Source organism: Pteropus vampyrus, unplaced genomic scaffold, assembly GCF_000151845.1.
Source record: "Pteropus vampyrus isolate Shadow unplaced genomic scaffold, Pvam_2.0 Scaffold40, whole genome shotgun sequence".
Taxonomy (NCBI): Eukaryota; Metazoa; Chordata; class Mammalia; order Chiroptera; family Pteropodidae; genus Pteropus; species Pteropus vampyrus.
In genome coordinates this window covers 4,434,469-4,450,530 of record NW_011888821.1, presented here as the reverse complement: position 1 = coordinate 4,450,530, position 16,062 = coordinate 4,434,469, and the positions used below count along the sequence as shown (strand labels likewise).

Here is a 16,062-nt window from a genome sequence, read left to right as displayed (position 1 = left end):
TCCGCGCCTGCGCCCCCGAGTGGGCCGATCGCCCGACCCCAACCTGAAAGCGCACCCCTCTTGGTCCGCGGTGCCCCCTCCCCGGAAAGGACGTCTCGAGGCTTTTCAGGAAAGTCGCGATTCGCTCTGGTGGCTGTGATCTCAAAGTTGAATTTCCAGAATCATCACCCGGGAATTCAGAAACAAAACAACAAACAACAAAACCCAACGAATTTCCGGATGCGGGTTCCAGAAATTCGGCTTCCAGGGGCCACGACATCTGCGTTTTTGTCCCTGCCCTGGAGGATTCCACCCGGGATCCAAGAACCATCTCAGTGGGTCCCTGTGTGGACACGCGGAGGGTCTCGGGAGCCTCCGGGAGGTGAAAATCCGGGACACAACGCAAGGGGAGCCTTGTCTTGCTAGACCTCTCCCCACGGGCTAGGGTGGCCACTCTGCCCGTGTAGGATAGATACTGGGGGCACAGGCCAGAGAACCTGTGGCAGAAATGGACTTCGCCCCTCCCCGCCAAGCTAAGAGACCTCCCTCAGATGACCTGCCCTCAGCTTTCCAGGTTGGTGTGGACCTGGACAGCGGGTCGGATGTTGTGCCCACAGCTCCCCGTTCCGGGTCAGGGAGGAGAGGTGAAATGGCCATCATTCCCGGGATCCGGCCCGTTGGACCTTCACTAATTTTCTTTGGCTTTTGTGCTTCCAGATAGTGAGGGTTGGTGTTACTGCCTGTTGGACTGAGCTTTGGTGGTTGGGAAATCCAGTTCCTGGAAGCCACCGGGGCCTTCCTGTGTGAGCCTATCAGGTTAGGCTCTTCGCCCAGTCTTCTTAGGTGGCATAAATCCCTCCCGTTGGCCTGGTGAGCTGGTGCTGGTTCAGGGGCTGCCTGGAACACAGGGTGGCCCCGCAGTTCCACCCTGTAGTTCTCCCGGGGCCCCTTTAAGGAAAGCCCTGGTTCGTATTAGTGTGTGCTTGGCTGCCTCGCCTCACTTACCTTCCTACCCTACTCCCAGCCTTCTCTGGGTGGCTCTTTTAAAATAGGACTAACCTGGATGCCAAAGAGGCTGGTATCTGGGATTCCACCGCGGTGTTTGGTTTTATCATAGTTGGATCAGAATCCAGAGAGCAGGCAACTTGCTCCACCTGGCATAGAATAACACCTGTGCTGCACTTGGCTTTCTTCTCAGCCAGACTTTGCTGTGGGATCTAAATGTATTAGACTAAGAAACACTTACTGTAGATCTACTGAGAGAGTCCATCTTTCTTTCCTGTTACTTTAAGGCATTAATAATAGATGCTTTTATTCACGTTTGAAAATATATCCCTATTGAAATGTTTCTGTGGATTAAGTGACTCACTGATTGATCTGAGACAGAGGATCCATTTCTTAAGTCTCTAAAATACTAGATTGAAGTGACTCGCTGTCTTTGGTGAGTAAACGCCCCTTTGTTCCTTCAGTCCCTTTTACGGGTTGGCTGTGGGAAATAAAGGGCTACCCTTACCCTGTAAAGGACGGAAGAAATGGCTCCTGGTCCTGAGGGGTTTCCGCTGTGGGTGGAAAGTGGAAACACACAGGTGAAAAAGCCAGTGCCCACTAATGCCTAGAAGGCGAGGCTTGGGAAGAATGGAAGGGAAGTTGCTGTGAGCTTACCAAAGTAGTGCCTGTGGCAGAAGAGACAGGGGTCGACATTCCAGAGAGCAGAAGGGTCTCTGCAAAGCTTCCGGAGGAGGCACAGGCAAGCCCAGGGTTGAAGGAAAGAGCCAGAAGGCATTCCTAGCCCACCTTGATTTTCAAGGAGATAAACAATGCGTTAGTTGCAGCCCTTAGGGCTGACCGGAGGTGTGTATAATGCCACTCTGAGAGTGGGCTTGTGTCCATCAGGGATTTAAAACTCTCCCACTCAAGATGAGTCCCTCCAAAGCCACTGTGACAGTGGAAGAAAAAGGAAGTCCACAGGAGGAAGTCCTAGAGTCTCGGCAGGGTGACTTGTCCTCTCCTTTTGCTTTGGCTACAGTGAAAATAGCCCTGTGGGCGAGCTGATCCATTTCATCAGGCAAATAGACCTCCTTAACGCTTTCTTTAGTACAGACCTGTTTATGTCATCTTGGCTGCCCGTTTGGCTGCCCGTTTGGCCTGTTCTGCACGTGATTGGTGTTTACTACCTTAAAATTGTTATTTGACCTCAAAGCGGTACTTTTCTGGGTCCTCACAATTTCATCTTGCTGTTTGACCCTGCGTTGGCACTCTGAGCAGCCACGATGACGCTTCCATAGCTAATGAAGCCATCCCTTCACACTTACTTCAGTAGAACTGTGTGTACTTTCATAGGGTTTAAGGCAAGACAGAAGAAAGGAAAAATTGCCAGTGTCTGGATCTTGAAAGCCTAAGGTGCTTTCAGAGAATATAATGACGGAGAATTTAAGGTACTTAGCTCATGGAGCTTTAGACTTGACAGTGTTCCTGGAGTAAATTTAAGACCTTAGCATCGGCTTGCCTGAACCTCGAGTCCAGGGAGGTTATTCATAGATGATGCACTGATATTTTTGTAAAGCTATATAAAAAAAAAAAACAACAATATTACAGAAAGTGTGGAAGATAAATAAGAAAAAGGCAAGCATAATCTCACTATGTGAATGAAACAACTAGCATCTTTTTTTGTGTTTGTTTGTTTTTTTTTTATTCAGAGGCTTGGTCTTGTCATGGCGCCTGTTTTTATGAGGTTACAGTCAGAGTACCCGCAGTTTTGTCTCTCGGCAGTCCTCTTAAGGTTCTCATTGCTCTGTTTCATCAAAAACCATCATTCATGTGGAAACCGGGGATGTGGTTTCACTAGGAATCCAGAGGGAAATTGCCCTCTCTGATTCTGGGGGAGCAGCCCAGCTCCCCAGTGGGAGCATTTTCCATTCCACAGTTTACTGTAATTTGTACTTGCGCCATGTTCGAACCTGGCTTTCAGATTGCGGTAACTTTATCTTTGACTCCTGGAACATAGCGCCCTACGGAAACAGGCCGAATTCAGAGCATGGAATTCGAAAGCATTGCTTTGAAATGTGCCACTTATGAGCTTCTGTATTTGTACGGAGGTATCCTGAATTTGAATTTGTTCAGAGAGTCAAATAGCCTAAGAACTTTAGTACAGTTTCTCACTTCCTTTTCCTAAAGATAACTGGAGAGACCAGTTTCCCCTTCTGTCTAAATTCTTCCTCCTTCTTTAGAGTTTAAGACATCATCATTCACATTGGACATTTTCTGGAGCCATATGCAGGTTAAATTCCATTACAACATAAACAGCACTGCAGAATCTTTGTATTTTAAAGATAGCTAGCCAGTACTTTTAGAATTCTGAGCAATATTCGATTTAATAAATGTACAAGGCAGAGAGTCCCTTAGGGCTTTTGTAATCAGGTTTCCCTTATGCTCATGTTACTGGAAAGAACATTTTTCCCCAGAGACAGTAGAAGACCAGCTCTTCTGGGCCTCGCGGCCAGTCCTCCGCCTTGCTTAGGGACTGGGCTGTTTTCTTCTTGGGAGACTTGAGGATTTGCATGTGTGCCCTTCTTTTGCCAAAGGAATCCCTTTTTTCCTGGGATCTCCTGGGGTCATCTCTGTGATGCATATATCCCCCGGATGTCTTCCAGGTTTCTTTTCTGGGGTTGCAGGGTGGGAGCCGTGTGAAATTGAAAAATCTTCCTTTTTTCTTCCTGAAAGAACTGGTTTTAGAGGATTAAGTGAAAAATGCCGCTTTATTTTCTCTCTGTAGGCCTTGCCGTTTTGTGTGTCGATCGGATACCTAAATCTAGAAAACCGTTCTAGACACAGCATGAGGATATATTTTTAGAAGAGTTTATTACCCACATGTGGTTAAGACCGCTTTGCGAGAGCCTTCAAGGCTACATCTTAAGGGAGGGGGTACAGATTTGTGGGGCATCGATGTGCATTCAGCTGGGAGGCGTTTTGAAGATGTCTTCAATTTTAAGGCCTAATCATTTGCTTAAATTTGGGGTTATCTTTTCCTTTCTCTTTTTTCGCTTCCCCAAATAGAAATATTAGAAACCGTGATCATCGCCCCCTCCTCCGCTTCATCTTCCACATTCAACCAAAATATACTTAAAAAATACTTTGTTTATTAAAAAAATAAACCCTTTTTTACATTTTTTAAAAATTGAACTGAATGCCTTTGGGTGAGGCCTGCCTGCTCCAGTTCTCCTAATAGGTTAATTTTAGATTTGCAGGGAAAGTGCAGTTCATACGGGAGGGTCTCATACACCCCTCCTCTCGGTTCCCCCCATTGTCAACATCTTATATCATCACCACAGTACATTTGTCAAACCAAGAAACTGACATCAGTATCTCACTATTAATCAAACTCCAGGCTTTATTTGGAGTTCACTAGTTTTCACGCTGGCCTTTTTCTGTTCCAAGCTCCCGTCTGGGGTACCACATTGCACTCAATCATCCCATCACCCAGTCTCCTCTGGTCTGTTACGGTTTCTCAGTCTCTCCTTATTTTTCATGACCTTATTTTGAGGAATACTGGGCAGAGATTTTGTAGAATTTTCCTCAGATTGGGTTTGTCCAGTGTTTTTCTCACGATGACTCCGTGGGTACGGGTTTGAGGGAGAATGCCACAGAGGTGAAGTGTCCTTCCCGTCACATCACATCAGGGGGCACGTGATAACCACGTGGCATCGCTAACGACATTACCCTTCATGCTACAGCCTTACTCTTTTTCTCTTTTCATTGATCATTCTTTAAAAGCAAAGTACTAAATCTAGTCCAGACCCAGGAGAGGGAGGGAAAGATTAAGCTCCACCCCCTGGAGGGAAGGGTGCCTGTACATATCATTTGGAATTCTTATAAAGATTTGTCATCTTCATTTAAAAAATAACTTCTGCGGGGCTCGCGCTGTAGACAGACCCATTTGTTTATGGGGTGTATAGGCCATATAGGCACATGAAATCTTAGCTCTACAAGGAGGTAGGCTGTGCGTTGCTTTCCCCAAGCCCTGCGGGGAATCCGGAGAAAGTAGAGCCCTTCCCCTGGAGGGGTGTAATGTGGTCCAGATCAGGGAACAGACTCTTAGCTCACAGGAAGCAGGAAGCACAAGGAAGGCGTATGTCATCAAGGGCTGGATTGTGTGGGTTAGGACAGGGGAGGTGGGACAGGCTTAAAAAGAACACAGCGGTTAACATTTACCACCCTGTCTCACCATATTCCTAAATGTTGCTAAAGGCAAGACTTGTTTTCTCTCGTTTTCAAAGACATGACAGTTACAGTACCCGCCGTCATCTGGAATAGAGCCGGAATTGAGGAAATAAGCAAATATCAGACTCCCAAGTAACACAGATGTTATCACCAAGCCAGATGCCCAAGCTTGTTTACGTTACTCACAGGAGGCATCCAGGGAAACTAGTAACTCTTACTTTACCTGAAATCCTTACACCCCAGGTTCCTGGTTCCCAGTCCTGGGGAGCTGTGCAGCGGCACGTGGAGAGGTAGAATGGGGGCTGCCACCAGCCCAGGTTGGACTGTTGCAAACTGGGATAGCATAGAACCGCAAGATGCCGACACAAGCATTTTCTTCTTTATTTTTGCAGATTTTAAGAAGGCAGAGAAATATGGGATCGATTTTAGAATATGGTTAAGATAACTTTCTAGGGAGAGATGTTGAAAGAGGCCATCAGTCATAATGAAGTTATGAGTTTTTGTTGTGTTTAGACGTGGTGTGTGTGTGTGTGTGTGTATGTGCGCGCGCGCGTGCGCGTGTGTGTGCGTGCGGGGGGACCCCTTGGCTGTGGGCCGGGGCCTTTGATGTGTGTTTACACTGAAGGGGAGTTGTTGGGTGGCTTCTGCTGTGGTTGGTTTCTCCTGGTATTCTAGGTTTTGAGGCATATTTTTAGAATCTCAACTCTCCTTGGCAGGAGTTGAATATGAGAGGTGGGGCCATGGTGTTTCAAGTTGCGCTTGGGCCGATGTTAATGAAACAGAACCCTGTTTGGGGTCCCTCCCCTGCCCACTTCACCTGGGCCAGGCTCTTGCTGGTGCGAAGGCTCCTGTAGCCCAACCCCACCTTCTTGGCCTTCCCACAGGATACAGGTGTGCCTGCTTCTGTGTGCTCAGCCACACTGTCCCCCAGACCCTTGACTTGCCTTAGAATCTGGACTCAGTTTCCCCTCCGTGTCTGCCCCCATATCTCCACATATTGGTTAACTTTGCCTCCCCAAAAGGGTTCCTTAGGGCTGTCGGGGGGGGTCCATGTCTTTCCAGTCCCTTATTCACCGTCAGCCTTCAGAACGTCCCGCACGAAAAACGGATCATAGCACAAAATGCAAAGAGAAGGACTTTATTTTGCTAAATAGAATGTTGTTAGTACAGATTTAGGGATGATCTAGCAGGAATGGTCGAGTTCACATCTCACCAAACAAGTGATTAGTTTAGTCGCTCTGCTAACACTGAGGGGGGCGCGGGTGGCCACATGCTGGGCAGGAACTGGAGACACAGTTCATGGGACAAAGGGCTCTGTTGATGTCATTTCTTCCAGAGGCTAGAGGACACAGGAGGCCAGCTTAGGGGTGGGTGGCGCAGATAAGGGTTTGCAGAGGAAGCTTTTTTCCCCTCATTAAAAAAAGATTTTATTTAGTTATAAATACTTGCTATTTGATAAATATATTAAATCATAATCATAAATGATAAATTTAGTGAGTCATAACTAATAAGCATTTTATCTAATTTACTTTTTCTTAACTTCATTTTGGTTATGTAGTTAATATTGCTACAGCTCAACATACAAAAGATCAACACGAGTATAAGTGTGAAAATTATCCCACCGAATCCCCAGTTCACCTCCCCTGCTTACAGGCAGCCACTGTCACCAGTTTCTTGTGTATTTGTTCAGAAGAATTTTATGCATATTATATAAGGAAACGTATGTATTCTTCTTCCTTGTACACAAATGGTAGCCTGCTAAAAACACTACCTAGGTTTTTTTTTCATGCAGTGATGTATCGGAGATAATTGCATTTTTGCACGTAAAACTCCCCCTCGTTCTGTTTTGATGACTGCATACCATTGCCTTGCGTGCATGGGCCATCACTGACCTACCTGGTCCCCTGTGACGGACAGTTAGGTGGTTTTTAGCATCACTGCAGTGAATACCCCTGTGTGCTCATCATTTTGTCACTGCTCACGCACAGGGTTTATCTCCAATACGAATTCATGGGGACAGGAGGTGTTGCTGGGTCAAAGGACTCGTGCATGTTAAATTTTGATAGGTGCTTCTGTCGCATGAGCCTCAGTTTACCCTTCCACCAGCCCTGGGTGACATCCACACCCAGGCCATTTCATGTGCAACCAAACATTTTTCTCTTTGCCACAGTGAAAAATGGCAAATCTAATGATAGATGAAAAATATCTTGATGTTAATTGTGGGTTTTTTAAAAACAAACCTTTTATATTAGAATAGTTTTAGATTTACAGAAAAGTTGCAAATTTAGTGCAGAAGCCCTGTACATTCCATCTAGCTTCCCCCATTGTCAACATTTTACATCATCAGGTGTGTTTGTCACAGCTAAGAAACAGACATGGGTATCTTTCTGTTAACCAAACTCTAGATTTTATTTAAAGGTCACCAGTTTTTCCACAGGATTCTGTCCCAGGATCCTACATTGTATATTGTCAGGTCTCCTCCTCCTCTGGTCCGTGACAGTTTCTCGGACTTTCCTTGTTTTATGTGATCTTGGCAGTTTTGAGAAGTACAGGCCTGGTTCCCCTGTAGAAAGTCACCCCGTTAGGGTTTGTCTGGTGTTTTCTCAGGATGAGCCTAGGGTCAGAGGTTTTGGGAGGAAGATCACAGGGCCGAAGTGCCCTTTTCACTCCATTCTATCAGTAGGTATGTGATGTCCACATGACTTCCCCTGGGCACTGTTGAACCTGACCATCTGTCTCCATGTCTTTTTAACTGCATCTCCCTGCTTTGGAGAGAGATGAGCATCTTTTTGTATGTGAAGACAAAGTCGTCCAGGAGTGACCGTGGTCAGCTGAAGGGTGCGGGATTGAGGAGTGGGGGGACCGGAGTAACCGTGTTCAGACCCCCGAATCCCCGGGGACCTGCTGTGAAAGGGCCGATAGGGAAGGAGCAGCCCCTGAAGGAGGAGACAGGCATAGGCCAGGCCAGATGAGGCAGCCCTTCCAGAGGAAGCGCCCAGCAGCCTCTGGAGAGGAAGACAGGAAACGGGGTGGGCTTGGCGGGGTCGAGGCTGAGGGAGGAAGGAGGCTGGTGGTGGTTGGGGGTTGATCAGTGGACATGAAAGAGAGGCAGGGAGCCTAGAGATGAGGACCAAGGCTGAGTGAAGAGGGGTGTTTTATTTTTATATTTTAACAAGGAAAAGTTTGAACCATCATAGATGTATGATGGGTTGTGTGCCTGAGTCCTCATGCATCCTAGCAGTGAAACCTCTGTGTCACTGCGGGCAAGTGCCCCCCTCCCTGGGCTTTACTCAGCTTCCCTATGAACAATTAGAACGAATATGTTTATAATAAGCCCCATGTTCTGAGCACATCCACTGTGTTTCAGTTCATACAGCAACCCTTTGAGGTGTAGGTACTATTAGCCCGTTTTCCAGATGAGGAAGTTGAGGCACAGAGAAACGAAGCAACCTACCCTAGTTCACCCAGCCTAAAAGTGGCAGAGTTGGAATTTAAACCAAGGGAAGTTGGTGCCAGAGTTCCTGCTCTTAAACATTCGACCTGCCTTAAAAGTCCATTGTCTTACTTTTCTTTCAGCGTTCTTCGTTCCCTTCTCCTTGCCCGCCTACTCACCTTCTCCCGTGTCTTCTTTTTCTTTGGAGTAACCGTTGGGTGTTCAGCAGGCCAGGCCAAGGTCCATGCCATTCCCGCCGTCCCCTGAGAGCTGTGGTAGCCGCCCACTCTTGTGAATGACCAGAGAACACATGCAGGTGTTTCTGAAAACGCCACGTGTATCTTGGGCACCAAATGGAGACGTCTCTCCTGCGACATCTCTGAGCGTAGTGGCCGCGGCCTCGGTTTCCCTACCAGGTCATTTTGTGATTGGAATTTGCATGAGGCCCTTTGTGTCTTGTACAATTGTCTAAGGACCATTTTCAGCATTGGGCATTATCTCTCATCCTCTTCCTCCTTTGCTTTTGGGCCCTGCCTGCTTGTTGGTCATTTCACCAGAAAGGGATAGGGGCGGGAAGGAAAAATGACCCGAGACTCCTTAAATCCCTCATCTGCCACTAGTACCGAGGATGGAGGTACCTGCAAAGGTGTGAACTCTGTCCCCATTCTCGTCCACGCGTGTCTGCAGGAGTTGCTGATGTTATGGCATCTTGGGGTACAAACGAGTTAGAACCTCCGAATTTTTTTTGATACTCATGAAAAAAAGCTTGTCGTTTTTCAAGAATGGATGACACATCATCCATGACGATCAAGTAGCTTTAGAGCCTCGCCCGGGACCAGATAATGAACACAGAGTGACAGATATTTCCGAGTCTGGGGCGGTGGCAGCCAGGAGCACGATCACACCTCCAGATGCGAGTGGATGATACAGTTGCAGGAAGCACCCGCTCCTTACTTTCTTCTGTAACCCCACCCAGAACCGGGAGTGGATGTTGGCAAAAACCAGGCGCCTCTTCAGAGTGGGAATGCTAGTGATGTCATAAACTTGCATTAAGGGAGTGAAAATGAAACCATCTTGAGACTGTGGCTTTTTTTTTTTTTTCCGTCTGCTTATATCTTGTTGGGGTTTGCACGCCTCCATAACTTGCCCTTTTGAGTTTTTTCCACCCACATCTTGACTCGCTTTCCCAGGGTGCCCCGTTTAGAAACACCAGTCCGCCCAGGAATAGGAGGAAAGGAAGAATTCCAGACCCAATTAAGTGATTCCAATTCTGGAGCAGTCTGGTGACGCTTTGGCCAGTTCCCCCTGTTACCGTGAGCTGAACTGCGAGAGCTGATCTGTGATGGAGGCTCGTCATCACGTGAACATCTTCCTTTAAAATCTCTTTCTCTGATTCTAAATTGAAGCTAATACGATAAGACCCTCCCATTTATGTCTGCTTCCAAATCTTGATGCCATCCAAGATGAGTTTTGGTGTCCTTTTTAGACCCACGTGTTGTTCTCCACGAACTCTTCTTAAAGCATCGGGGTGACCAACTTGTCCTGGTTTGCCCAGGACTGTCCCAGTTTCAGCACCAAATGTCCTATATCCAAGGAAACCCCTTGGACCCAGGCAAACTAGGATGGCAGGTCACCCTAGGAAGCACCGATGCTGTTTGGAGCCTAGTTCTAGGTGCTGGGGATGCAGATTTTAATAAATATCAATCCCTGCCTTTATAGGGCCCACAGACTTGTCGGGAAGACAAATGAGAAACGTGGCAAGTACAGCAGAGAAACACGTATCATCAGTAACATACTCAGTGGTTGTCTGTCCCTCATCCTGGGTGCTTTCCACAGTGGGTTCATTTCATCCTCCCAAGAACCTTAAGAAACTGCCACTGTGCCCATGGTGCACATAGGAAAGCCAAGGCACCGCTGTCATGCTGCGGGGTGTGCAGGAGCCTGGATGTGACCCCGGGCTGTCTGGCCACAGACCCTGCACCCTTGATTTCCGCACTGGGTAGACGTTCGGGGAGGAATTCCTTCCTGGGGGAGGCCAGAGATGGCTTCTTGGAGAAAGTGACATGCATGCTGGGTTATGATAGGTGAGAGGAACTTGCAGAGGCCTTCGGAAGGAGGAAGGAAGGAAGGGGAGGGCCAAGCAAAGGGGAAAGAGGGTGCCTGGCATGTCTGGGACATTTAAGCAAGGCTGCAGACACATAAAGAAAGGTCTGCATTTGCAACACGACGAAGTGAGAGATGGCTGCAGAGTAGGTGTCCAGTGTGTCCTGGGAACCCCTCCATTCTGGGAAAGAAACCCAGGACCTTTGGTCACCGTGGCAGAACATGTTGGGGGTTGTCAGACCCCAGTGGTCTTGATTTTAGGTCAATGAAGACATTGGATGTCCTGAATTAGGACTAATGGTGAGTTTGGAGGCATGAATTGTAAGGCTTGGCTGGTGACAGGAAGATCAGCGATTTCCAGCAACGCCTTTTCTTTCTTTTCATTAAAGTTCACATAACGCGAAACTCACCATTCTAAAGCGTGTGATCAGTGGCATTGCTGCGCATTCGCAGCCTTGTGCATCTTCATGCCTGTCAAGTTCCAGGACATCTTCATCACCCCAAAAAGAAACTCTACCCATTAACGGTCACTCGCCATTTCCTCTCAACACCCTCCCTCCAGCCCCTGGCGGCCACCGGCTTGCTTTCTGTCTTACAGATTTGCCTATTGTGGACATTTCATACACACAGAGTCATACAAGATGCGGCCTTTTGTGTCTGGTTTCTCTCACCTAGCATCGTGTCTTCAAGGCTTGAAGACATCACTCATTCTGGTGATGTCTTGGAGCTGACTTATGGCCGGCCGTCTCTAAACTTCCCAGAAGTCAGAACCCTCCCTATGAGCCTGGGACTCCAGGCAGACCACTGCCGGGCTCGGCTCCCAAAACATCGAATGAGCGTGTGGAGCGGGCATAGATAGAGCAAGTAAGATGACGCTCAGGCTCGTGGTGAGCGCCTGAAAGAGCAGCTTCTCTGGCATGTTTCAGGGAATTCTAAGGCTGTGGAGGCCAAATTTTTGAGGAGCAGATCTGTTGCTGAAAGCGAGGTCCCTCGTGGAGTTCATGCCCACATCCCTGGTTTCAGGATGAGTTCATCAATATCAGCTCAGGGCGTGAGGATCCTGGGCCTCGGAGGCGTGGCCTCGCTCTAGGATTTCTAAGGCTTTTTCCTTCTCTTTCAACAGAGCCATGTTAAAAAGCAGAGACCGAGCTGCGTGGAGACCCAGCTGGCCAGAGGTCTTTACTTTTTCTCCCCTGGTGTTGCAGCAGGTGGCTGAAGTATCCCAGCCTCACCCCGTCACTTAAATATGCAGCTTTGGACAAAAGTAGCATCTCAGACAGAAATTCTGAGATTCCCATTTTTGTTGTTTGTCTCCCCATCAGGAGAAGGGAGAACTTAGTGGGCCTCTCTCTACCTTTGGTTGATCATTAACATGCCGACCCCCATTTTTATTAAAGAAGCAGGTCATTTTGAACTGGAAAGCCGGCAGTGACAAAATTAGAATCCATTGTAAGCAGGTCTTTTTTCTTTTGGGTGTGTGGTGCGAAAGTCTGCAGGAAATGCATCTTTTTGCACCTGTTAGGCAAAGAGAGAGGTGACACCTCCAGAGGCATTGGAATGTGTTCCTTCCACTGAGAATTTATTTTCTTTTCACAAAGGAAAGGGGGCAAAGTTGTGTGCAAAATGAGGCTGCTGATTGTGTCTGGATCTCCCAGCCTAAGAGGTGTTTGGTGAGGTCTGAAGAGCCTGAGTTCAAACCCACTGCTGCCACTCTGTGTGACTTTGGACAAGCAGCTGAACCTCTCTGGGCCCCAGTTTTTTCGTTTGTAAGTCAGCATGATGATAATATAATTCCTTTCTCAGTGGCGTGAGAATTACGTGGATTGGTGCACTAAGGGTATGAATTACAGGGCTCATTGCAGTAAAGAGCCCATTATTATGGTTGATCTTAATGCAGTTGTGAGTCTGGGGTGGGGGTGGGGAGTAGCAGATTTTGCTCAGGCCAGAACCTCTGGACTCGAAGATGCCAAAATAAGGTTTCGACAGCCTGGGTGTCTGGTACTCCTAACGCTTTTCACTTCCTTCTTGGGGTGGGGTGAGAATCCAGCAAATTTAAGACCCGGACGAGTGACTGACTGGTGATAGGAGTGAGCCCAGCCAGCTCAGTACAGCAGAGTAGAGTGTCCCCAGGGCCAGTCACCCCATCCTGCCTACCTCCCCCGGTTGTGGCTCACGAGATTAAGGCCTGAGAAGGCGGGGCAGGCCTGTAAAAGAATATACAATGTAAGGGACATTAAGGCTTGGTCAGTAAAAGGTTACAAAGTGTTTGGATATTTGCATTTATGACAAGAAGAGACACATTTGCATTTAAGAAAAGAAGAGACACATTTTAGAAATATTAAATGAATAAATGTTGGTGATTTAAAGTACTCATTGGACGCACACCATGGGTTCTTAGTGGGGACCCAAGGAGTGCAAATTAGTTCTTGGGGGAGGGGAGAGGTGAAATAAAAGTTTTAGATATTAAAATGGTGTGTGTGGCCCGCCAGAACTCAACCCTGCCCGATGAAATCTTATTTCTTAGTATTTCATTTCTCTTGTTAGGCAGAAATTAAGTTATATTTAAGGTAATTAATTAAATTTAAATATAATTTAATTTTTCTCCTTGGAGCAGGGGTGAGGGCTAGTGGGGAGGGGGGCAGCCATAATGCAAACAAGATTGCGATCCTGTTCTCCACCGGGTTCGGGTTCGAGGAATGAGCTACTCAGACTCTTTCCTGCAGGCCCAGGAGTTAATATCCGTATGCCCCTCACTGCTCGTTTAAGGGAGTATCTTCCACCAAGCACATTGCTGAACTTTGGGCAACGTTCATCCAGGGACCCCAAAATTCCAAGTGGCATATGTACAGATGAGGAAGTAGGGGCCAGGATTCTGCAGCTGGCCATGAGCCAGTCTCCAAGGCCAAGCCCCGTGGATCTCAAACACCTCCTCTTCCTTTTCCGTGACCAGCGGTCACTCTTGGTGACAGAGCGTTCTGGCCCAGTGCAGCACGGGCCCCTCCATCAGACAGTACCCAGAATTTCAAGATGGCAGTTTCCACAGCCTGCGTGGCTTTCCTAGTGCAGAGCCCTGCGGGACCGCACAGGTCCCACTCCTGTGAGGCCCGCCTGCTCACATTTTCCATATGCAAAGTATGCGTTTGGAACGCCTCCCTGCATTTGGAAGTAGCTAATGAAAGAGTCTGCCGGAGACGGTGAAAACAAATCTCCAACCCCTGGCGTTTTCTTGGTTTCTGTGGGGGCTGGTGGAAGCTTTTAAATGGACAGTCAAGAAAAGCCACTCTCAGGGGCTTAATTACAAAGTTAAACAACTGGGGAGGGAGGGAGGGGACCCCCTTGTTTGTTCCTTTATGCCCCCCTCACACAACGCTCCCTGTAACCATGGCAACCGGGGCAGAGACCGCCCCCACTGCCCCGAGATTCTCAGGGCTGAGCCTTTATGTGCAGAGCTGTGGCTTTGCTGTTTTGTCAAACCGAGAAGCTTTCCTCGGGTTTCTAGTTTGTCCCAGAAAAAGGGACACAAGTGTTAGGTGCGATGGTGCTAGCACCTCAGCACATGGGCACCCATCGGAGCGATGAAGGGTTCTCTGGTGACAGGGCAGTGTGTGAACGTGTGTCTCTGAGTCGGGGTGAGAGACTGCTGCTCTTAAGTGTCACGTCGCGGAAGTTAGGGAGTGGCGGCAGGCTGAGCAAATCCCTTCTGGAAGGGTGGGTAGGTGGGTGGCTAGATGGGCCTCCTGCCCCTGGGAGAAGACCGATTTTAAACTGCGGGGGAGGGGAGAAGAAGAAACGGAGGGGCGGAGGGACGGAGGGACGGAGGGACGGAGGGACGGAGGGACGAAGACAAGTGGCATTTCCTGGCCTGGGCTTGGGGAAGGAATGCTGTGGAATTAGAAAGCTTTCAAACCAGCTGGTTATGGGGTGGTTTCTTCCTTTTTCTTTTTCTTTCTTCTTTTCTTACTGTACTAGTCTGTCGCTCTGTTCTTTTCAGAATTATAAGCATGTTTATGTGGCTGTTTGACTCAAAAGCAATGTGTCCCAAGAGGCAGTGTCCTAAAGTTCCAGAAACTAGGATGTGACTATAAGGAAGATGATGTCTGATCAGTAAACAGTTCGTGTGTGTGGGGTGGGGGCGGGTGGGGGTACAGGCCTTAATTTCCTGAACAAGGGGCCCCTCTACCGTTCATGGATAGGAGGCCCCACCCCGACACTTGTATGTTCACTCTTTACGATACAATTTCTGGCCATGTTTTTTTACTTCTGGAGGAGAGAGGCCGTGGTTTTGAAATAGAGGAATTCCACTTCTGAGTGGAGTCATTGACTGTCAGCGGTTTGACCCAAACCGTTTGCACAATTTAGGGCACCCCAGACCTTATTTTCCACTCCCAAAGCACTCCGTTTGCAGCCACAGCAAATGGGGCTATTTTAGGCTTTCTGTACACACGAGGTTCTCTGCTCTTGTGGTTTTTTCATATGACTCAGTTTTCATAATAAATCGTGTGGGCAGCCGCAGGTCTGCCTTTCCTGAGACGGGAAGGGACGGCACGTCCTTGACATTGAACGCGGATATGAATTACTGCAGCGCACCCTGGCCTGTTCCCCAGCTGACGTCTCCTCCAGGGCAGGCCCTGCCAGCAGCAGATGGGGGAGTTCCCAGGGCCCATCGGAGGGAATGGCCCCGACCTGGGGGGCCGGCCTGCTGGCGAAGTGTCCTGGGCCTAATCTTTATGATCTCTCTTCCTCCTCCTCCTGCATTTCTGGACCTGTTTGTCACAGGAAACGGCAATATTCCTTATCCACTTTTCACAGTATTCTTTTTTTTTTTAACTCCTGAACCTGTCTTCACAAAGATGGTCCGTGATCTCGTTAACCCCCTCTGCCCTCCTGCAGATGCCGGTGTTGGCTCTCCTGTCACCCTCCGCCTGATGCAGGCCAGGGCACATTTCCCCGAGTGAGAAGAAGGTCCATCGTCAAGAGAATAGAATTTAACACGCACGCCACAGTTAGGGCAAAAGGAAAGTTTATTAAAGAAGCGGTAAAGCAAAGACAAAAATCTAAGATGAGAAGAAGAAGAAGCCCCGAGTGTTGGGGAATTTGGCTTATGTATTATTATTTCGTTCTTGTGAGTTACGGTTTAAAAGCCTGTGTTTACCCATTTCCTTTGATATGGACATTGAGGAAGGGGAAGAGTGTAGTGTGAAAGTCCCTGGCAGTCCCCAGCCTTTAATCCCCAGGTTCCCCATGGTTTTAGCCATAGGGAACGAACGACTTTATTTTGTGTAGGGCGCCACTTAAAGACTTTTTCCTGTTTTCCCTACACGGTGTGGGAA

At 48.1% G+C, this 16,062-nt stretch overlaps 1 protein-coding gene across 6 annotated transcripts in view; it reads left to right on the top strand.

The window, feature by feature from the left end:
* Window positions 1–16,062, top strand: part of LITAF (lipopolysaccharide induced TNF factor) — a 99,686-nt gene that overhangs the window by 73,271 nt on the left and 10,353 nt on the right. Inside the window, exon 1 of one of the 6 annotated variants that reach the window (XM_011358373.2) lies at window positions 30–553. The exons of 2 other annotated variants lie outside the window; for them this stretch is intronic. The gene's annotated coding sequence lies outside the window, so the exon portion shown is untranslated. Of the gene's footprint in view, window positions 1–29; window positions 554–11,574; window positions 11,597–12,475; window positions 12,499–14,339; window positions 14,362–16,062 lie in introns of those variants that run through there. 3 more of the 6 variants (XM_023529628.1, XM_023529626.1, XM_023529625.1) reach the window with 3 other exon arrangements.